The 23,970-nt window shown below is 41.2% G+C and overlaps 1 long non-coding RNA gene across 1 annotated transcript; it reads right to left on the reverse strand.

The window, feature by feature from the left end:
• Positions 1-5,320: 5,320 nt before the first annotated feature.
• LOC118900436 lies at positions 5,321-23,378 on the reverse strand. Its single transcript, XR_005021144.1, has 3 exons — positions 23,368-23,378; positions 19,269-19,270; positions 5,321-5,443 (listed from the first exon to the last, which is right to left on the reverse strand). It is a non-coding gene; the product is annotated as an uncharacterized LOC118900436 (long non-coding RNA).
• Between the last annotated feature and the right edge of the window lie 592 nt (positions 23,379-23,970).

Genomic DNA, 23,970 nt, shown 5'->3' on the forward strand with positions numbered 1-23,970 from the left:
GTTGACCAGGCCCACAAGTCCAAGGGCTAAGGGGGCACGGACCTTGGCAGACAGCCCCCAAGCCGCCTCCGCCTTCTGCAGGGCTGTCCGCCGGGGCCACGGGAGCCCCAGGGGAGGGTTCTGAGCCAGCTGGGCCAGGGGAGCCAGGGTCCCCTCGACACTGGGGTGACAGGAAGCAGGGAGTACGATGGACATTGGGGGTCGAGCTGGCCCTGGAATCGGAGACTCCCCCCCCTCCAGACTTGTCTGGGACCACTGAGCTTACTAACAGGGCAAACTCCCGATCCACTTCCAGCCCCATTTTTCTCAGCTATAAAACTAGGAAAAATATTGTCAGTCCTACTCCCTTCACAGGATTGTCACGAAGACCAAAGCTAATGGGATACTGTTAGTTGAAAGCATTTTTGCAAAGTCAAGAAAGTATGTCACCACCTCGGTCACTTTCCCCTGGGTACACTCTAGTTTGCCAATGTCTTTTTAAAAACAGAGCCCTGGGATTAAGAGGTACAAATTATTAGGTATAAAATAAGCTACAAGGATATACTGTACAACAGGGGGAATATAGCCAATATTTTATAATAAATATCAACGGAGTATAACCTTTAAAAATTGTGAATCACTATACTGTACACCTGTAACATATAATATTGTACATCAAATATACTTCAATTTAAACAATAAAAATTAAATTAAAAAAAAATGAGCCCTAGGCTCTGGGTACCACCTGTCCAGAGCATACCTCAGGGGGACACTCTGATTTGCATTTTTACCATGTGAGATTCTCTTATCTGGTACCTGCTCAGATTTTCTTCTCGTTTTTAACTGAAAAGGGAAACTTCATCTGTTAATTTGTATCTGTTGTCTTGTTAGTTTGTATCTATTAGTTTCTCATTAGATTGTATCTGTTCAGCCTGGGAAAATGTTTCTGAACATTGAGAGCTAACCTTCTTACAGGACTTTTTAATGTGCCAGAGTGAACTCTCTCCATGGCTTCTCACTTATCCTCCCAACCTCCTACAAGATAGATACTCTGATTATGCCCATTTTAAAGGTGGAGAAACTGATGCTCAAGCAAGGTAAGCAACTTGCCCAAAGACACATGGCTAGTAGGTGGTGAAAACTAGGACTCAAGCCCAGATAATGTGATATGAGCCCACGCTGTCAATCTCTGGTGCCTTCCTGGTTCTTACAGCATATCACCTAATGTGTCCTCAGTAAAGTTGAATAGCTGCCTTTGATGTTTCGTTCATGTGAATGATGAAAACAGGTTAGACAGGGTCTGGCCAAGAAACAGCCCCATGGGACAGCACCAGAGACACCCCCTCTCCCAGGATGGCCTCAGTCCCCAGCAGCAGCCTCTGAGCCTGTTGTTGAGTGGACTTCCAGCCCATGTAAAGGCAGAAGAAGAGATGGGAACAATTTAGTCAAGTCAAGCCGTGCAATTAGAAACAAAAAGAAATTAAGTTATTTTGATGTGTGACTTTTTCTTGTTAGTTTCAAATTGGCTCCCAATATACATCCACCTCCTAAATAACCCATTCTAGAATTTTACTGGAGAGCAACATCTATTTAGAGATTGTAATTTATGAACATTTTACTCTCATTTTTCCCCTCTTGAAAATTAGGACATTTGCTTGTGTCTGGTTTTCTGGGATTGTTCATTTTCCTTCATCTCTTTCACTCACTCACTCACTCACTCAACACATTTATTGAGCACCTGCCATGTGCCAGGCACTGGGCTAGGCACGAGGGAGAGTCAGACAGGCAGCCAGCAATTCTGCTTTCACATCAGGGGTAACAGGTGTGTTTGGTCTGGGCCTGGAGATGTGAACTCCCAAAGGGGCAGCTGCCTGCCCTCCTGCTGTGGCCTTCCTGCTGAGAACTCTGCTGCCCCTCTGCCCCGGAATATTCCTGACCTGGCTGCCCCAGACACAGCCCTGCAGTCCTTTTGCTATTCTTTGCATTGGGGGTGAACCTCAGGTCTCTCTGAGCTTTGTCTCTCTGATGCTTTTACAGAAATCTGTTCCTCTTGCCTTCACTTAAAGTCACCTTCCTTTCTGACTTTCGGCTTCTGTCTTTTGTCTCTTTAAATTTTGAAATTCTCAGAAGCATCCAAGATGTTTGAGTGTTTCAGATGACTCATCTTCCCGTTCCTGTGGTGGGTTCTGTTTTTTATCAGTTGGGATTTAAGGAGGAGGAGAAGATCTTGAGCAATGAGGAGGCACCTCTGCCCTTCTGAAGGGAGCAGACTCCAAGATGTGAGAGCGCAGCTTCCAGGGTGTGGGGCTCTGCCGGGGTTTACAGATGCGGAGAAGCACAAGACTTTATCTGCTCTAGCTCACAGAGTTTTCTCCAGACCTCACTGAGCTGTCTTGAGGGTCACATGTGGTAAATAGACAAAGGAGGTCAGCGCTGAACGGACAGCTCTCCCGGATCCTGCCCCTGCGGAGCCTCTCCAGACAAACCGGACTGAGGAGAGACGCCCTAGTGACGAGATGCTAATTTTGCATGTCTCTTTCCCAGGATGCTCAGCAGTGCTTCTGATTCTTGTTAAATACATTTATACTATTTATTGATAAATAGATGCCTGGGGTGGAATCGTTAGAGGATGCATGTCATACCTACTGTAAATGTTGTCATTCATAAACGCCAAGTGGAATATCACTGTAAGGTAAAAATGAACAAATACTTGAGCTATAAATACTGTACGCAGCTGCTTTTAGTCTTGGCTGGTCCGAAGGTAGTGAGTTATCTCAATTGATTGTTCACAGTCAGTTACAGATCGAACTCCTCGTTCTACTCTTTCCCCCCTTCTCACTACTGCACTTGACTAGTCTTTTGTAGAGCTGCCCCCCTATAGGTATTAAATACGTTGCTCTTGTTTTTATCTTAATGTGAAAAATTTGAAAGTTAACACTATCTTATCACTGAGATAAGAGCTGGAAATACAAAAAAAGAATTTTAGAATAGCCCTTTCTCTCCAGAAGCTAACAATAAATTTGGGGAAACCCATCACAGAATCCTCCTCTGCCCCAACACACACACATATATAGATATGGTAAAGATAGTATATATTCTAAGAGGTCAAGGAAAGGAAATGGGGTAATGGGGTGGGGAGTGAATAAGGATTTTATTTTTCCCACTTTTTAGTGGAGTGGGGTTTTATTTAATTTTTACATTCGTTAAATCATTTGCAAAAAAAAAAAAAAAGGAAATCATCTTTAAAGATATGTGAGGATTTTTAAATGTTTTGAATGTCAACAGGATGAGAGATTAATATTTGATAATACAACACTTAATAGACAAAATTAGGAGACATTTCAAAGTCAACAATACTGTTAAGTTCTGAAGATAGAGATATGAACATTCTCAAAACATGTTGGAGGAGGAAAAACCAAGTCCAAGAGTCTGGAAATAGAGAAGAGAATGGGAGAAGGGCAGAGTATATTGTGGGACTCCTGGGTGGGGCCTTGAAGCCACTTTCTCATCTTGGTTCTGCCTTTACTCTCTCGTGTAACCTTGAGAAAGCCACTCAGCCAGCTTCTTCCATCTGAAACTGGGGGTCATAACAGTGATCTTCCTAGCCCTTTGCTAGATGGAAATGTAAATTCCTAACAGCATCGGAAGCAAGGCGTAGTACTGTGTAACTGTCACAGATGTGTGTATAATAAAGGAGACTATTTGGTTTGTCCTTATAGGTGCAGGCAACCCAAGGTGCTTTGAGAACACCTTGGATTTCCCTGGCGTGTTCACTAAAACCATCTTGTTTAGTTGACCTCACAGAGAGGTAAGGCGGTGTTGGGAGTACCACCGTCAGGAAGCCAGGGTTCCCTGTGTGGGTTCTCAGTCTGGATCCTGTGCCCTTTCTTGTGCACCCGACTGATTCCTCGGTAATGGGCATACCCTTAGAAGGCGAACCACCTTCATCACAGTGGACTGTTCAAGCCAATTGATGATGCTATGATCATACACCAGAAGTTGACACACGACTGTTGTGTCTGAGGAATAATGATAATAAGCGATCCTGCAAGAGAATAACAGCCGATGGCCACAGTCAATGTTCTGTATGTGCCAAAGAAAACCCTTACGTTTGTTTTGTATTTTATAAGGTGCAAGGTATTTTCAAATATTATTTGTTTTATTTAATATTCTTTGCAACCCAGTCAGGAGAGTATGGCAGACATTATCATTTTACAAATGAGGAAACTGAATTTCTGAGCGGTCACACGGGCAGCTCAAGGTCAGCCAGAGTTCATAGTTCATGACTTGCAGGACCAGAAAATCCTATCTTTCTTCTTCAAGAGTTCTCCCCGCTACAGTACGATGAAAAACAGACAACAAAACAATGGCAATAAATCCATGAAACCAATTGCTGTGGTGTCCTGGTCAACAGAAGCACTGCAAAAAAATGAAAAATTAAAAAAAAGATAGGTAGATAGATGGACAGATGATAAATGAGACAGACGGACGAGGAGAGAGGGAGAGAGATAAGTATTTGATGGAATAGTGTGACATGGATATTATGAAACTAAGAAACTTGAGAGCAGAGTCAGTTCCTCCGACCTTAGGAAGCGCTCATTCCACAGGTGAGCGGCCTCCACAATCCCATCAGTCTTGATGACATATGTATCCTGTCTCCAGGAGATTCCTAACCAGGTGATAATAACTGCAAAGTAATAATGAATGGCCAACGAAACCATGAGGCCAGCCTAGATTCATACAATAACTCGAGAAAAGAAAGAGTTTGGGGTTAGTTCTTTCGTAAGACTTGTGTGACTAAGATAGGGTTGCCAGATAAAATACAAGATGCCTAGTCAAATTTGAATTTCAGATAACAAGTCTTAGTATATAAGTATACCCCCAGTATTGCAAGGTATATCCTGCTATCATTGCAGACACCACAGTTTGAAGCCAAAATATCCTTGATTTGCAAAAGCCCACATTCCCCCCCCCCCCCCAATACCCAAATCTTTACGTTTTATTAGAAAAGCAAAGCTTAATGGACCCAGGGCTTAAGCCAGTACAATGAACCTCTTGCTCTCTCTCCTTCACACCTAGGGCACCCAAACCTCTGGCTCTCCTTTTTCTCAAGGAACAATCCGGAGACAAGGGGAGCTCCTTTCCGGCGTCCTCCGTGCAGACTCATGAACGGGGCATCTGCTGCGGTCCATTAGTCATCCTCGCCGGCAGGCGGGCGTGCACAGTGCATTTTCTGGTGTGTTTAAGAAACGGACTTAGTACTTAGCTGTCCTGTAGGATAAAAAAACAAAGAGAAAAAGAAAATCTTTTAAGACTAATTCTCCATTTCCCCCAGGCGGTAAAAGGCTAGTCAAGTGAAGCAGTGGGAGTGGAGAAGGAACAAAGAAATCTGTAACTGGCTGTGATCAATTAATTGTAAACACCACTGCACGCGGACCAGCCGAAGTAAAAAAGCACACCGCTGCTTATATAAAGCTCTAGAATTCCATCTCTTCTACGCTTACGGTGATTACCTATAGGCGGGAGTTTCTTTTTAAACGCACAAACATACACCTCATATATCAACCGTATATTTAAAACATAAAACCATTAAGCATATGAACTTTGTCAAGAAAGGAGGCTTTTCCTCTTCAGTGGAATGCAAACAGCTCCAGGCGGCCCTGCTAGAGCATTGTGGGTGATTTGCATGCAAAACGAGCCGCGGCCAAGGCGCCGAACCGCGAAGGTGGGTCCTGGCGGGTCTGTGAAGCGTGGGGAGCCCCCCCACCCGGTTTGTCTTAAGTCTCAAAGGGCCGGGGCGTTTGCGTGGGGCGGCCTCGCGCGGGGTTCCCGGACCCCACGCCGCGGACCCGGTCCTCTTCCCGGACCCCACGCCCCGCGTCTCGGGCTGGGATACAGGGAAATCGCCCGGGACGCGCTGCGGGGCTTCACCCTCCCGAGCCGGGGTCTTCGGCCAGGAAGCCGAGCCGCCCCGGGCTCCCGACCTCCTGCCCGGGCGGCGGGGAGCCCCCGGAGCGCTGCGCCCCGCAGCTTCCGTGGTCATTGCCTCCTGTTCTCCGCAAGCGCTTTTGTTTTTAGAACTGGGGACTGTCTGCTCTCCTGGAGGGAGATGAGGGTCCTCCCTGTCCTCACAGAAAGGGAAACAGTGAATTTCGTCCCCGGCGGCTAAAACAAAAAATGTGTTTAATTAGCAGTGAGTTTTAAAAAATGATGCCTGGGAGAAATAAGGCGCGTGGTAACTGCGGGCAGAAGACCGGGGCTGGGAACTTGCCTGGCTTTTCGCCCGCAGCGCGGCCCCACGGTCCTGGACCTCCAGCCCCGCACCACTGGCTGCACGGTCTTTTCAAAGTGCAAGTCCTTTTCCCCGTAGCTTTGAGGAGGGCGGGAGGGGGTCTTGTCGTACAGAAGCGAACAGTGAGAGCTGGGCGCGCAAGGCAGCTTTGGGACAAGTCACTGTCAGGTTCAGTATCAGGGACCAACTACTGGACCCCCCGGAGCGGGTCATTTTGAACACTTCTCTCTGTGCGTCAAAATTATTTTCAGTGATACTCATGTAATAATCAGTATTAATCACTGTTTCCTCTATTCGTCCTTTAGTTGTAAAACAAGCAATTAACAATTTGAAAAAAGGAAGAAATGTCCATTTTAAAGATTTTGCCAAACTCAGTAAGATAAGTTCATGTATGAATTAAGATTTGCACTTACCAAATACAAATATTATACGGTGCAGTTCCCGCTGTGTCCCTGTTTTAAATAGTGTGTTTAAAATTTTATATTAAACAAATTCAAATTTAAAACCAATTTAAATCAATTTATTTGAAATTAAACTTTAAAATTTATTTAAATTAATTTAATTTTCAATTAAACTTTAAATAAATGAAAATTCCAAGTGGTGATATACAATGAAGTAACTCAAGTAATGTATTTTTTTCTGAAGAATCACTGTTCTCTGGTGTTTTGGGGTTTTTTCCCCCTTTTTAAAATAGACTTTATTTTTAGGGCAGTTTTAAGTTCACAGCAACACTGAGCAGTATATACAGAGATTTCCCATGGACTGGCTGCGACCACATAGGTACAGCCTCCCAGCACTATCAACATCCTGCACCAGAGTGGTACATTTGTTACAACCCACAAATTTACACATCATTATCGCCCATGGTCCATAGTTTGCATTAGGGTTCACTCTTGGTGTTGTATGTTCTATGGGTTGGGATAAATGTTTAATGACATGTATCAATCATTACAATATACAGAGTCGTTTCACTGCCCTAAAAATCCTCTGTGCTCCAGTATTCATCCCTCCCTCCCGCCTAACTCCTGGCAACCAGTGATCCTTTTACTGTCTCCATAGTCTTGCCTTTCCAGAATGACGTATAGTTGGAATTATACAGCATATAGACTTTCACATTGGCTTCTCTCACTTAGTAATATGCCTTTAAGTTTCTTCCATGGCTCTTCATGGCTTGATAGCTTATTTCTTTTTAGTGCTGACTAATGTTTCATTGTTTGAATATGCCACAGTTTATTTATCCATTTACCTACAGAGGGACATTTTCCAAGTTTTGGCAATTATGAATAAAGCTGCTGTAAACATCTGTGTGCAGGTTTTTGTGTGGACATAAGTTTTCAGCTCCTTTGGGTAAACCAAGGAACATGATGTTGGGTCACATAATTAGAGTATGTTTATTTTTGTAAGAAATTGCCAAACTCTTCCAAAGTTGATGTACCATTTTGCGTTCCCACCAGCAGTGAATGAGAGTTCCTGTTGCTTCACAGCCTCACCAGCATTTGGTGTTGTCAGTGTTTTGGATTTGGACCATTCTAACAGGTGTGTAGTAGTGTCTTGCTGTTTTAATTTGCAATTCTCTAATGACGTATGATGTTGAACATCTTTTCATATATGCTTATTTGCCATGTGTATATCTTCTTTGGTGAGGTGTCTGTTTGGGTCTTTTGCCCATTTAAAAATTGAATTGTTTGCTTTCTTATTGTTGCACTTTAAGAATTGGACTTTGGATAGCAGTCCTTTATCAGATGAATGTCTTTTGCAAATATTTTCTCCTAGCCTATGGCTGGTCTCCTCATTCTCTTGATAGTGTCTTTCCCAGAGCAGAAGTTTTTAATTTTAATGAAGTCCGGCTTATCAATGATTTGTTTCATGGATCATGCCTTTGATGTTGTGTCTAAAAAGTCATCACCATCCTTAAGGTCACCTAGATTATTTTCCTGTGTTATCTTCTAGGAGTTTTATAGTTTTGCATTTTACATTTAGCTCTATGATCCTTTCTTTAAAAAACTGAAGTGTAGTTGATTTACAATGTTGTGTTAGTTTCTGGTATACAGCAAAGTGATTCATATATATATTAGATTCTTTTCCATTATTATATATTACAAGGTACTGACTATAGTTCCCTGTGCTATACAGTAGGACCTTGTTGTTTGTCTTTTTTATATATAGTAGTATGTATCTGCTAATCCCAAACTCCTGATTTATCCCTCACCCCTCTTTCCCCTTTGGTAACCATAAGTTTGTTTTTTATGTCTGTGAGTCTGTTTCTGTTTTGTAAATAGTTCATTTGTATCAGTTTTTTTAGGCTCCACATATAAGTGATATCATATGATATTTGTCTTTCTCTGTCTTACTTCACTTAGTATGATCATCTCTAGGTCCATCTAGGATCCATTTTGAGCTAATTTTTGGGAAGGGCATAAACTGTGTCTGGATTTATTTTTTCGCATATGGATGGATGTCCAGTTGTCCCGGTACCGTTTGTTAAAAAGGCTGTTTTTCTCTATTGTATTGCATTTGCTCCTTATTCAAAAATCTGTTGACTATATTTATGTGGGTCTATTTCTGGGCTCTCTATTCTGTTCCATTGATCTATTTGTTCATTCTTTTGCCACTATCACACTATCTTGATTACTACAGCTTTATAGTAAGTCTTGAAGTCAGGTAGTGTCAGTTCTGACTTTGTTCTCCTCCTTTAATATTATGTTGCCTATTCTGGGTCTTCTGCCTCTCTAAATAAACTTTAGAGTTAGTTTGTTGATATCCACAAAATAACTGGCTGCAAATTTCATGGGATTGTGTTAAATCTGTATATCAAGTTGTAAAGAACTGACATCTTGGCAATACTGGGTCTTCCTATCCATGAACATAAAATATCTTTCCATTTATTTAGTTCTTTGATTTCTTTCATCAGAGTTTTATAGTTTTCTTCATATAGATATTGTACATACTTTGTTATATTTATAACTAAGTATTTCATTTTGGGGGGTGCTAATGTAAATGGTATTATGTTTTTAATTTCAAATTCCACTTATTCATTGCTGATAAATAGGAAAGTGATTGACTTCTGTATATTAACTTGGTATCCTGCAACCTTTCTAAAATTGCTTATTTGTTCTAGGAGTTTTTTTGTTGATTCTTTCAGATTTTCTACATAGATGGTCATATAATCTGTGAACAAAGGCAATTTTATTTCTTTTTTCCCAATCTGTATGTTTTATTTCTTTTCTTGTCTTATTGTATTAGGACTCCCACTATAATATTTAAAAGGACTAGTGAGGGCTTCCCTAGTGGTCCAGTGGTTAAGAATCCGCCTGCCAATGCAGGGGACACGGGTTCGAGCCCTGGTCCAGGAAAATCCCACGTGCTGCGGAGCAACTAAGGCCGTGTGCCACAACTACTGAGCCTGTACTTTAGAGCCCCCGAGCCACAGTTACTGAGCCCGCGCGCCTCGAGCCCGTGCTCCGCAACAAGAGGAGGCACCGCAGTGAGAAGCCCCCGCTGCCTACAACTAGAGAAAGCCCGGGCACAGCAGGCACAGCAACAAAGACCCAACACAACCAAAAATAATGAAAATAAATATATTAAAAAAAAAAAAAAGGACTAGTGAGAGGAAACATCCTTGTTTTGTTCCTGATCTTAGCAGGAAAGCTTCAAGTTTCTCACCATTAAGTATGATGTTAACTGTACGTTTCTTGTAGCTGTTCTTTATCAAGTTCATGAAATCCCCCTCTATTTCTAGATTGCTGAAAGTTTTTATCATGAATCGATGATGGATTTTGTTAAATGCTTTTTCTGCATCTATTGATATAATCATGTGACTTTTCTTCTTTAGCCTAAGATTATGTTAACTGATTTTCAAATGTTGAACCAGCCTCTCATACATAGAATAAATCCCACTTGGTCATGGTGTTTAATTATTTTTATACATTGTTGGATTCAATCTGCTAATATTTTGTTGAAGTATTTTGTATCTGTGTTCATAAGAGATGTTGGTTTGTAGTTTTCTCTTCTTGTGATAGCTTTGGTTTTGGTATTAGGGCAATGCTGGTCTCATAGAATGACTTACAAAGTATTCTCTCTACTTCTATCTTCTGGAAGAGATTATAGAGAATTGGTGTAATTTCTTCTTTAAATGTTTGGTAGAATTCACCAGTGAACCCATTTGGGCCTGGTGCTTTCTGTTTCAAAAGGTTACTAATTATTGATTCAATTTCTTTAAAAGATATAGGCCTATTCAGATTGTCTATTTCTTGTATGAGTTTTGGCAGATTGTGTCTTTGAAGGAATTGGTCCATTTCATCTAGGTTATCAAACTGTGGACATAGAGTTGTTTACAATACTCCTTTTAACGTCCATAGGCTCTGTAATGATGTCCCCTGTTTCATTTTTTTTTTTTTTTTTCATGTAATGTCTGAAACATTTATATTAACATATTTCCATACAAATAACCCAATGAAAGTTTAGTATTAGTTGTTTTGTTTGTTTTTTTATACTGCAGGTTCTTATTAGGCATCAGTTTTACACACATCAGTGTATACATGTCAATCCCAATTGCCCAATTCAGCACACCACCATCCCCACCTCACCACAGTTTTCCCCCCTTGGTGTCCATATGACCATTCTCTACATTTGTGTCTCAACTTCTGCCCTGCAAACTGGCTCATCTGTACCATTTTTCTAGGTTCCGCATACATGCATTAATATACGATATTTGTTTTTCTCTTTCTGACTTACTTCACTCTGTATGACAGTCTCTAGATCCATCCATGTCTCAACAAATGACTCAATTTCGTTCCTTTTTATGGCTGAGTAATATTCCATTGTATATATGTACCACATCTTCTTTATCCATTCGTCTGTTGATGGGCATTTAGGTTGCTTCCATGACCTGGCTATTGTAAATAGTGCTGCAATGAACATTCGGGTGCATGTGTCTTTTTGAATTACGGTTTTCTCTGGGTATATGCCCAGTAGTGGGATTGCTGGGTCATATGGTAATTCTATTTTTAGTTTTTTAAGGAACCTCCATACTGTTCTCCATAGTGGCTGTATCAATTTACATTCCCACCAACAGTGCAAGAGGGTTCCCTTTTCTCCACACCCTCTCCAGCATTTGTTGTTTGTAGATTTTCTGATGATGCCCATTCTAACAGGAGTGAGGTGATACCTCATTGTAGTTTTGATTTGCATTTCTCTAATAATTAGTGATGTTGAGCATCTTTTCATGTGCTTCGTGGCCGTCTGTATGTCTTCTTTGGAGAAATGTCTATTTAGGTCTTCTGCCCATTTTTGGATTGGGGTGTTTGTTTCTTTGATATTGAGCTGAATGAGCTGTTTATATATTTTGGAGATTAATCCTTTGTCCGTTGATTCATTTGCAAATATTTTCTCCCATTCTGAGGGTTGTCTTTTCGTCTTGTTTATGGTTTCCTTTGCTGTGCAAAAGCTTTGAAGTTTCATTAGGTCCCATTTGTTTATTTTTGTTTTTATTTCCATTACTCTAGGAGGTGGATCAAAAAAGATCTTGCTGTGATTTATGTCAAAGAGTGTTCTTCCTATGTTTTCCTCTAAGAGTTTTATAGTGTCCAGTCTTATATTTAGGTCTCTAATCCATTTTGAGTTTATTTTTGTGTATGGTGTTAGGGAGTATTCTAATTTCATTCTTTTACATGTAGCTGTCCAGTTTTCCCAGCACCACTTATTGAAGAGACTGTCTTTTCTCCATTGTATATCTTTGCCTCCTTTGTCATAGATTAGTTGACCATAGGTGCGTGGGTTAATCTCTGGGCTTTCTATCTTGTTCCATTGATCTATGTTTCTGTTTTTGTGCCAGTACCATACTGTCTTGATTACTGTAGCTTTGTAGTATAGTCTGAAGTCAGGGAGTCTGATTCCTCCAGCTCCATTTTTTTCCCTCAAGACTGCTTTGGCTGTTCGGGGTCTTTTGTGTCTCCATACAAATTTTAAGATGATTTGTTCTAGCTCCGTAAAAAATGCCATTGGTAATTTGATAGGGATTGCATTGAATCTGTAGATTGCTTTGGGTAGTATACTCATTTTCACAATGTTGATTCTTCCAATCCAAGAACATGGTATATCTCTCCATCTGTTGGTATCATCTTTAATTTCTTTCATCAGTGTCTTATAGTTTTCTGCATACAGGTCTTTCGTCTCCCTAGGTAGGTTTATTCCTAGGTATTTTATTCTTTTTGTTGCAATGGTAAATGGGAGTGTTTCCATAATTTCTCTTTCAGATTTTTCATCATTAGTGTATAGGAATGCAAGAGATTTCTGTGCATTAATTTTGTATCCTGCAACTTTACCATATTCATTAATTAGCTCTAGCAGTTTTCTGGTGGCAGTTTTAGGATTCTCTATGTATAGTATCATGTCATCTGCAAACAGTGACAGTTTTACTTCTTCTTTTCCAATTTGTATTCCTTTTATTTCTTTTTCTTCTCTGATTGCCGTGGCTAGGACTTCCAGAACTATGTTGAATAATAGTGGTGAGAGTGGACATCCTTGTCTCGTTCCTGATCTTAGAGGAAATGCTTTCAGTTTTTCACCATTGAGAATGATGTTTGCTGTGGGTTTGTCATATATGGCCTTTATTATGTTGAGGTAGGTTCCCTCTATGCCCACTTTCTGGAGAGTTTTTATCAGAAATGGGTGTTGAATTTTGTCAAAAGCTTTTTCTGCATCTATTGAGATGATCATATGGTTTTTATTCTTCAATTTGTTAATATGGTGTATCACATTGATTGATTTGCGTATATTGAAGAATCCTTGCATCCCTGGGATAAATCCCACTTGATCGTGGTGTATGATCCTTTTAATGTGTTGCTGGATTCTGTTTGCTAGTATTTTGTTGAGGATTTTTGCATCTATATTCATCAGTGATATTGGTCTGTAATTTTCTTTTTTTGTAGTGTCTTTGTCTGGTTTTGGTATCAGGGTGATGGTGGCCTCATAGAATGAGTTTGGGAGTGTTCCTTCCTCTGCAATTTTTTGGAAGAGTTTGAGAAGGATGGGTGTTAGCTCTTCTCTAAATGTTTGATAGAATTCACCTGTGAAGCCATCTGGTCCTGGACTTTTGTTTGTTGGAAGATTTTTAATCACAGTTTCAATTTCATTACTTGTGATTGGTCTGTTCATATTTTCTGTTTCTTCCTGATTCAGTCTGGGAAGGTTATACCTTTCTAAGAATTTGTCCATTTCTTCCAGGTTGTCCATTTTATTGGCATAAAGTTGCTTGTAGTAGTCTCTTAGGATGCTTTGTATTTCTGCGGTGTCTGTTGTAACTTCTCCTTTTTCATTTCTGATTTTATTGATTTGAGTCCTCTCCCTCTTTTTCTTGATGAGTCTGGCTAATGGCTTATCAATTTTGTTTATCTTCTCAAAGAACCAACTTTTAGTTTTATTGATCTTTGCTATTGTTTTCTTTGTTTCTATTTCATTTATTTCTGCTCTGATCTTTATGATTTCTTTCCTTCTGCTAACTTTGGGTTTTGTTTGTTCTTCTTTCTCTAGTTTCTTTAGGTGTAAGGTTAGATTGTTTACTTGAGATTTTTCTTGTTTCTTTAGGTAGGCTTGTATAGCTATAAACTTCCCTCTTAGAACCGCTTTTGCTGCATCCCATAGGTTTTGGGTCGTCGTGTTTTCATTGTCATTTGTCTCTAGGTATTTTTTGATTTCCTCTTTGATTTCTTCAGTGATCTCTTGGTTATTTAGTAACGTATTGTTTAGCCTCCATGTGTTTGTCCTTTTTACGTTTTTTTCCCTGTAATTCATTTCTAATCTCATAGCGTTGTGGTCAGAAAAGATGCTTGATATGATTTCAATTTTCTTAAATTTACTGCGGCTTGATTTGTGACCCAAGATGTGATCTATCCTGGAGAATGTTCCGTGCGCACTTGAGAAGAACGTGTAATCTGCTGTTTTTGGATGGAATGTCCTATATATATCAATTAAATCTATCTGGTCTATTGTGTCATTTAAAGCTTCTGTTTCCTTATTTATTTTCATTTTGGATGATCTGTCCATTGGTGTAAGTGAGGTGTTAAAGTCCCCCACTATTATTGTGTTACTGTCGATTTCCTCTTTTATAGCTGTTAGCAGTTGCCTTATGTATTGAGGTGCTCCTATGTTGGGTGCATATATATTTCTAATTGTTATATCTTCTTCTTGGATTGATCCCTGGATCATTATGTAGCGTCCTTCCTTGTCTCTTGTAACATTCTTTATTTTAAAGTCTATTTTATCTGATATGAGTATAGCTACTCCAGCTTTCTTTTGATTTCCATTTGCATGGAATATCTTTTTCCATCCCCTCACTTTCAGTCTGTATGTGTCCCTAGGTCTAAAGTGGGTCTCTTGTAGACAGCATATATATGGGTCTTGTTTTTGTATCCATTCAGCCAGTCTATGTCTTTTGATTGGGGCATTTAATCCATTCACGTTTAAGGTAATTATCGATATGTATGTTCCTATGACCATTTTCTTAATTGTTTTGGGTTTGTTTTTGTAGGTCCTTTTCTTCTCTTGTGTTTCCCACTTAGAGAAGTTCCTTTAGCATTTGTTGTAGAGCTGGTTTGGTGGTGCTGAATTCTCTTAGCTTTTGCTTGTCTGCAAAGCTTTTGATTTCTCCATCAAATCTAAATGAGATCCTTGCCGGGTAGAGTAATCTTGGTTGTAGGTTCTTCCCTTTCATCACTTTAAGTATATCATGCCACTCCCTTCTGGCTTGTAGAGTTTCTGCTGAGAAATCAGCTGTTAACCTTATGGGAGTTCCCTTGTATGTTATTTGTCGTTTTTCCCTTGCTGCTTTCAATAATTTTTCTTTGTCTTTAATTTTTGCCACTTTGATTACTATGTGTCTCAGCGTGTTTCTCCTTGGGTTTATTCTGTATGGGACTCTCTGCGCTTCCTGGACTTGGGTGGCTATTTCCTTTCCCATGTTAGGGAAGTTTTCGACTATAATCTCTTCAAATATTTTCTCTGGTCCTTTCTCTCTCTCTTCTCCTTCTGGGACCCCTATAATGCGAATGTTGTTGCGTTTAATGTTGTCCCAGAGGTCTCTTAGGCTGTCTTCATTTCTTTTCATTCTTTTTTCTTTAGTCTGTTCCGCAGCAGTAAATTCCACCATTCTGTCTTCCAGGTCACTTATCCGTTCTTCTGCCTCAGTTATTCTGCTATTGATTCCTTCTAGTGTAGTTTTCATTTCAGTTATTGTATTGGTGATCTCTGTTTGTTTGTTCTTTAATTCTTCTAGGTCTTTGTTAATCATTTCTTGCATCTTCTCAATCTTTGCCTCCATTCTTATTCCGAGGTCCTGGATCATCTTCACTATCATTATTCTGAATTCTTTTTCTGGAAGGTTGCCTATCTCCACTTCATTTAGTTGTTTTTCTGGGGTTTTTTCTTGTTCCTTCATCTGGTACATAGCCCTCTGCCTTTTCATCTTCTCTATCTTTCTGTAACTGTGGTTTTTTCCCCTGTTTCATTTTTGATATAAGTAATTTACATCTCCTCTCTTTTTTTCTTGTTAGCCTTGCTATAAAGGCTTATTGATTTTATTGATCTTTTCAAAGAACCAGCTTTTGGTTTTGCTGATATTCTCTATTGATTTCCTATTTTCAATTTCAGTGATTTCTGCTTTAATATTTATTATTTCTTTTCTTTTGCTTACTTTGGATTTAATTTGCTCTTCTCTTCTTAGTTTCCTAAGGTGGAAGCTTAGTTGATAGATTTTAGATCTTTCTTCTTTTCTAATATATACATTCAATGCTATAAATTTCCCTCTAAACACTGCTTTCCCTGCATCTCACCTAAGCTCCCACCTGGCCTGTGGCGTGGCCAAAATAAATAAATAAAAGCTTAAAAAAAAAAAACACTTAAAACAAGGGCCATGGCAGCCATCAGTGGACTAGAAGGAGGGATGGAATGACCTCTTGACCTCTAATGTCGTCTGTTGGAAGTAGAGTCAAAAGCTTTGGCTCTCACATGGGAAGTCTACAGCAGCGGTCCCCAACCTTTTTGGCACCAGGGACCGGTTTCATGGAAGACAGTTTTTCCATGGATGGGGGAGGGGGTGGTTCAGGTAGTAACGCAAGTGATGGGGAGCAATGGGGAGTGGCGGAGCTCGCTCTCCCACTACTCACCTCCTGCTGTATGGTCCGGTTCCTAACAGGCCTCGGACCAGGTGGACCGGGGGTTGGGGACCCCTGGTCTACAGGAGCTGATTCAGCCAAAACAAGCTGTGGGCTGGCCTTGGTTGTGCCAACACCTGCCTCTCTCAGAGACTCTGAGAAAGTCATAGGAGACAGTCCCTGGAAGCTTCAGATGGAGAATTGACGAAAGCCCCGTGTGCACAATGCCCACAAACATAGTGCCAGCGTAAGGTTGGGGGAGGTGGACAGAGGCAGGGAAATGTTCATCTGGGGCATTTCCAAAGAAGTTGGGGTGTGAGATATTTATTAGGAATCAATACTTGTGAAAGGAAAGGGAGAGAACAGGATTGGGTAGAGGGAGAACTTGAACTACAATACAGACCCAACAGCCAGCAAGCAAGTACTGAGCTCTGGAGCAAATCGTGCCCATCAGAGTCAAACTAATATTAAATGTTTAAAAGTAGAGGAATACTCGAATAGATATTTGTACACCCTGTTCATAGCTGCATTATTCGCAATAGCCAGAGGGTGGAAACCCCTCAAGTATCCTTTGATGGATGAATGGATAAACAAAATGTGGTATATATGTACAGTGGAATAATGATCAGCTATAGAAAGGAAGGAAATTCTGACACGTTACAATATGCATGAACCTTGAGGACAGTCTGCTGAGCGAAATAAGCCACTCACAAAAGGATGATACTATATGATTCCACTTATACGAGGTCCCTAGAGTCGTCAAAATCATAGAGACGGAAAGTAGAATGGTGGTTGCCAGGGGCCTGGGGGAGAGGAGAATGAGGGGTTGTTGTTTAATGGGTATGGAGTTTTAGTTTTGCAAGATTGGTTGCACAACCATGTGAATATAGGTAACACTACTCAACTGTACACTTAAAAATAGTTAAGATGGTCAGTTTTAACCTATGTATATCTTACCACAATTTAAAAAAAAACAAAAAACAAAGAAGTAAAGAAATGCGTGTGACAGGATGTCTAGAGACTATAATAGGTTCCAGGTATGGTCTGGGCAGGGCCCTTGCTCAGTTTCTCTGGAATTTTCTTAGTTCTGCTTCATGTGTCGGCCTTGTCCTCAGGCAGGCTTCCCTCTTTGGCTACTGGGACAACAGGCTTAATTGTTCCCATCCGACAGGAGGGAGGTGCCTCCCCTGGCCACGGGGCAGAAATCTTTCTTGTCAATAGGATGGGATCATGGGCCCAGCTCACAATCAACACCAGACCCAGGTCAAGGCCACGCACTGATGGGCTGAGACCCTGAACCAGTTCCTGGTAAGGGAGTTGGAATTACCATATTGGAGCGGTCTAAATAAAATCAACCCTAAAGCTGGGAGGGGGCTGCTTTCCCCAGGTGAGTGGGCTCCAGTGGGGGAGACGTGGAGAGCTGAGTGAGGTCTCTGTTAGGGACAAGGGCAGGGGTGGGGGAGGCGTCACTGATAACCTGGGGCATCCACAAAACCACCTCACAATCCTAACAGGAACATCTTCTCTTCCCTACACCCCACCCTATGCCAGCCTTTCGTTTATTCAGATATTTTGAAATCAGTGTAAACAATGAGTTTCCCCGCCTGGCCCGCAGCAGGTGTCCAGTATAGACTCCTTGATTATTGGACTCAAATGTTAGGCCCTTAATAGATACATGTATACATATAACTGAGTCACTTTGCTGTACACCTGAAACTATCACAACATTGTTAATCAACTATACTCCAATATGAAATAAAAAGTTAAAAAAAACAAAGCCAAAAACAAATGTTATGCCCTTGTGGAGATAAGGTCCTCAGGTCCTCAGGGAGCCTTGTAATCTTATCTAACCTGTAGCAAGTTTTCCTCAATGAAGTGGTGGTTTGCTTTTGCCTTCCGCTCGCTCTTAAGATTCTAGATGAGAGGAATTTTAGAACTGGGGAGGCCTTGGAGAAGATTGCTCCAAGGTTAACAAAATCAGTGCCATTTTAGCTGGAAGAGAGTTCTCTCCATAAATCCCAATTTCCAGGGTTAATTGCCTCAGTGATTCCCCTGGCATTCCAGCTCAGCTTCCGATGCTCCCAGCAGCAACAGTAGAGAAATCGCCAAAGGTGCAGGTCACGGCCCCAGGGTCTGCGGAGGAGGATTGGTCCAGGTGACCTGTGGCCAGACCTCCCGTGTCATGGGGGGAGGGGTGGGCCACTGCAGGGGTTTCGAAGCTGTTGCTCCTTCAACAGAAGGGGGAGGAGGTTTTGAAAGGCAGGAGACCCTTTTCTTTATCTCCATCTTTGGTGGTCTTTTTTTTTTTTTTTTAATGAATTTATTTATTTTTGGCTGCGTTGGTTGCTGCGCGCGGGCTTTCTCTAGTTGCGGCGAGCAGGGGCTGCTCTTCCTTGCGGTGGCTTCTCTTGTTTGCGGAGCACGGGCTTTGGAGCGCAGGCGTCAGTAGTTGTGGCTCGCGGACTCTAGAGCACAGGCTCCGTAGTTGTGGCGCACGGGCTTAGTTGCTCCCGCATGTGGGATCTTCCCAGACCAGGGCTCGAACCCATGTTCCCTGTACTGGCAGGCGATTCTTAACCATTGCGCCTGGTGGTCTTTCTTGTCTCATTTCCCTTCTTCGGTCTCTCCTTTTTCTGTAACTTTGTCTTTACTGGCCTAGAAATGGGATTAAAGTATCCTTTAACATGTTTATGGCATTGATTAATTTAATACAGTTCTGTGTTTCTGACGGTTTATTCTTTTTAAAGTGCATGAGCTGAAGGTCTTACATTTATCTCTAACCATTGAGCCGGTGTAGTTACTGGAGGGAATATCGGAAGGGAGCCAGCTAATGGGTTTTACATTCTAACAACTTAATATCCTAGCTTCCTGGGAGATGGGGGTATGTAACTGCGATAAATATGGCAGAACTTCGAGAGTATATTAAAACTGCACTTTAAATTGTGAGATGTAGTTTGCTGTGAGGACCATCTCCTGGATACACCGGTAGCCACTTATATGTAATTGGGACCCTCACAAAAACACCTTCTCCATAACAATTTAATCACAAGGCAGCAATCAACATATTGTGACTGTTGGCAATCAATCAACTGCTTTAGAACCTTATTTTCCTCAAATGTAAAAGGAGGAATTGGTCTAGAGCCCTCTAAAATGCATCTCTAAAGTTATGTGATTCCAATATGATTTAAAAGTCTTCATTATAGCTTTGTTGACATATTCGCACACCATAAAATTCATCCTTTTAACGTGTACATTCGGGCCATTGTAGTGTATTCATGGAGTTATGCAACATCACCACTATCTAATTTTAGAACACATCATTATTCACCCTCCCCCCAAAACCCCCATATTTACTAGTGGTCACTCCTCATCCCCTTCCCCCTACTCCCTGGCAAACCATGAATCTACTGTCTCTATAGATTTGCCTATTCTGAACATTCATATAAATGTAATCATACAATATGTAGGCTTTTGTGTCTGGCTTCTTTCACTGTTTTCAGGGTTCTGCCATGCTGTATCAGGCATCGGCAATCCATTCCTTTCTATGGCAGAATGATATTCCACTGTGTGGACATATCGCATTTTGTTTCTGTATTCAGCAGTTGATGGACATTTGGGTTTTACTGTTATACTAATACGGCTGTGAACACCTATGTAGAAGTTTCCAGTGTGAATTTAAGTGGTTCTTTATTTTGGCAGACCTTGATATGCTTTGTGGGTCAGTAGATTGCAGGAGATAAAAGATTCTCCACGTCTGCTCTTCAAAATAAGAGAAGGATAGCCCACGGGGAGGCATAGACTGAAATACTGATACCTATTTGTTGACTGATTGAAAACAAAGATGTAGTGCAAAAGAATCAAATGATGGTAAATGGTCAGACTGCCCTCCTCAGGTGTGGATGATCCAAATAGATTCCATACCAGATGGGTAAATCATTAAAATTTAATAACCCATGAGTACCATGAATCGAAAAAACGAAGAGAGAATGAGGAAAGTGTTCAGAAAAACTCCCTGTTTCATGCACAATTTATGGGAGATCCAGAGCCTCATAGTAGAACTCCTGGAGCATCTCAGTATAGTCTATACTATAGTCTCTGTATGAATGGCACCCCCTGGAGTTGTGCAGTGCACAGCCCGCCCAGCCATACACTGTGGCCATGGGGAAGGTCATCCTGGAAAGGCTCGCATTCTCAGCGGGCTCTCCCTGTTTGCCACGCCTGCACAGCAAGAACCTAAAAAGCACAGGGCCAATACCAAGGGTTACATTTTGTATTTTAATTAAAATATGACTTCCCTGTAGTCTGATTTCTTTCATATCCTATGTACCTTTGCTCCTTTGCATAGTGTAATCTAACCTTGCTCTGAAATGACATCTTGCCATTCCTCACTTTCAGATTTTCAACCAAGACGATATTGTATATATGTATATGCATGTATATATATTTTCCAATAAGAATGTATAATATAATATAGAATATAGAATGTTATAATAGATTATATAGAATATAAGATATAATATGAAACATATAATATAACAAAATATATTCTATATAATATATTATACTTACCTATAAATGTATAAATATTTAAATATATTTATGAATATATTATTATATGTTAGATATTATATGTACTGTACTACATAATAATTAGAATCTAATATATTCTAGTAAGAAGCAAGATGTAATTACTTTAATCATACTCATAAGCCCACCTTAGTGCTACAAGGAAAGAATGATCATTTACTTCAAGGGTACATTGTACATATTCCTGTCCAATAGGAGGAAATCACTAAGTACAGCATGAAACTAATCTTTCTACAAGTTCATTTAAAAAATTCAAATATTGTAATTAGAACATTGCCCAGGGATCCAATTTAAACTTAATGATACTTGCTAGCAGGCTCTGATGTTTTAACTGAGGTGATAATTACGCTACAGACAATTGATGTGCTAATTAGCTGCTACATATGTCACAGCTGATAGCACTAAACAAACCAAACAAACCTTCCTCAGCAACTCACAGCCTCATGACCCCAGGTCGCGGAAACTTGCCATGACCTTGCGTCATGAGGATATTCATTGAAAGTGCAATACAGACTTACTGGCAAGACGCAAGAGCAAGCTGTGCACAGGAAAGGAGAAAGAGCATGGAAGAGGTGTCTGCGGCATCAAACAGAGAGGGTGTGGGTGGGAGGTGCTGTGTGTGTGCAGACGTGGGTTGTTATCACCAAGGGAAGTCAGGCCACCAGAGCGATGCAAGGATTAAAATATAAACAGCATTCAGAAATGTGCCCACTCGATTTTCCACCGGAGAGGACAGTATGGAAAGGGAGAGGAAGAAAGAGTAACTTTCCCATGGAGACGCCTGACAAACCTGACCTCCATCAAGTGATCAAGGTTAAATCAACAGTGATAAGTCATAGTGATAGTATGTGACGGTGACGGTGATACAATGTGATGATGGCACATCACTTCTGAGGTCTTTCTCCAAAAACTCGTAACCCTGATCTAATTATGAGAAAAACATCAGACAAATCCCAATGAAGGGACATTCTACAAACACCTGCTCAGCAATCCTCAAATCTGTTGAGGTCATCAAAAACAGGGACACTGAGAAACTGTTACAGCCAAGGGAAGCCTAAGGAGACATGACGACTACATGTAATGGGGTGTCCTGGATGGAACCCCGGACCAGAAGAAGGGTGTTAGGGGAAAACTGAGTAATGTAGGAGCTTTAGTCAATAAGAATGTATCAATATTGGTTCACTAATTGTGACACCTGTACCCTACCAATGTAAGATGTTAATAATAGGGGACCCTGGGTGCGGGGTATCTGGAAACTCTCTGTACTATCTTCACAATAGGTCTGTAAATCTCAAACTGTTCTAAAAAGTTCATCTCTTTATTTAAAACAAAGAAACAAACGAAAAAACAGTCCCACTCAAAGTTGACCACTTTCGGTATAAAATGACTTGTGAGTGCGTATCACACAAGTCATCCTCTTGCAGTTAAGAAACCAAGGCATTTTGAATAAGGGATTTGCTCAGAGTTTCAACCGGAGCAAAGACGATAAAGCTCGCTGTCCGTGGGGTCCTGGCTGCAAAGCTGGTTTCCTTGAAAAAGCCAGCCGTTCGCCATGCATGTGACATTGACACTGATCTTCCGTCTGTCAACTGTATTCTAGAGTTATGGATGTCAGTGGTACCTAGGGGTAACAGTGAGGTGTCTTCTAAACTCTTGGAAGGAGGGAAGTCAGAGAAAATCACCCAATTAGAAATTAACCCATCAATTAGCATAAACTAAGGAACTATCTTATAGTATGATGGAAAAATTCGAGTGTCCACTTAGGGCAGCAGAACCAGGCTGTGGTTATAATGAGCTGAGTGGAATCTTGTGCCTCTGTCCTCTTCCTTGTTTGGGGAAAGACTGTGATTGGATCGGAGCCTAACAGAGGAGCCCAGAGTGGGCAGTGAATCTCCAAGGGCTGACCAGCAGAGGACGCCTGGCCACCAGACTTCTGTATTTGTCATTCAGCAACTTTACTTGCTTGGGGCTCCTGGCTCCCCGTTATGGGTTGAGATGTGTCCCCCCCACAAATAATATGTTGAAGTCCTAACCCCAGTACCTGTGAACGTGACCTTATTTGCAAACAGGGTCATTGAAGATGTAATTAGTCAAGTTAAGATGAGGTCGAACTGGAGTTGGGTTGGCCCTTAATCCAATATGACTGGTGTCCCGATAAGAAGTGGGGACAACACCCTATGAAGACCAGACACACACGGGGCGACCACCATGCAATGACAGGCAGAGACTGGAGTGAGGCAGCTGCAGGCAGGGAAGGCCAAGGTCAGCTGAGCAACCAGCACCAGAAGCCAGGAAGAGGCGAGGAAGGACCCTCCTCTATGGGACTTATCGGGAACCCAGCCCTGCTCACGTCTTCTGGACCTCCAGTCTCCAGAACTTTTGAGACAGTAAATTTCTGTTGTTTTAGTGCACCCCGTGTGTGGCACTTTGATGGCAGCCCTAGGAGACTAGTGCACTCACCACGAGTGTATCATTTTGGTGTTGCTGTGATAGTTGATGGCGTTCTGGTCCGAGTGACCTCTGGAGTTCCCATGGTTGATGGAACTCTTGGCATTCTGGCTCACATGCCCGGCTCAGGGAGCACCGTTATTGCTTTCCTCTCCGGGGACTGACAAAAATGTTCCTGAACCTGTGAGGATGAAAAAGAGCCCTGGGCTGTGGTGAAGTCAAGAGGAAAACCTGAGCTTTTCTGCCAACACAGTAGCCTCACCAGTGCTTTCACTCAGCCCCAACCAGGAGTAACGTGCCAAGAAAAGAAACCAGGATGAAAGATGCCAAAGACTTTGAGCTTGACTGTGCATGATTTTTTTGTTTGTTTTTACTTAAAACAAACACCTTTCCAGTTTATTTTTTTTTCTATAATGTATGTGTATCGTTTTTGTAATCAGAAAACTCCCACAAATCTCTTATTTCTTGGTGGGAGGTATGTTTCAAGTGTATTTCCCTTGCATTTGTAGCGAGGTG

This window comes from Balaenoptera musculus, chromosome 9, assembly GCF_009873245.2.
Source record: "Balaenoptera musculus isolate JJ_BM4_2016_0621 chromosome 9, mBalMus1.pri.v3, whole genome shotgun sequence".
Taxonomy (NCBI): Eukaryota; Metazoa; Chordata; class Mammalia; order Artiodactyla; family Balaenopteridae; genus Balaenoptera; species Balaenoptera musculus.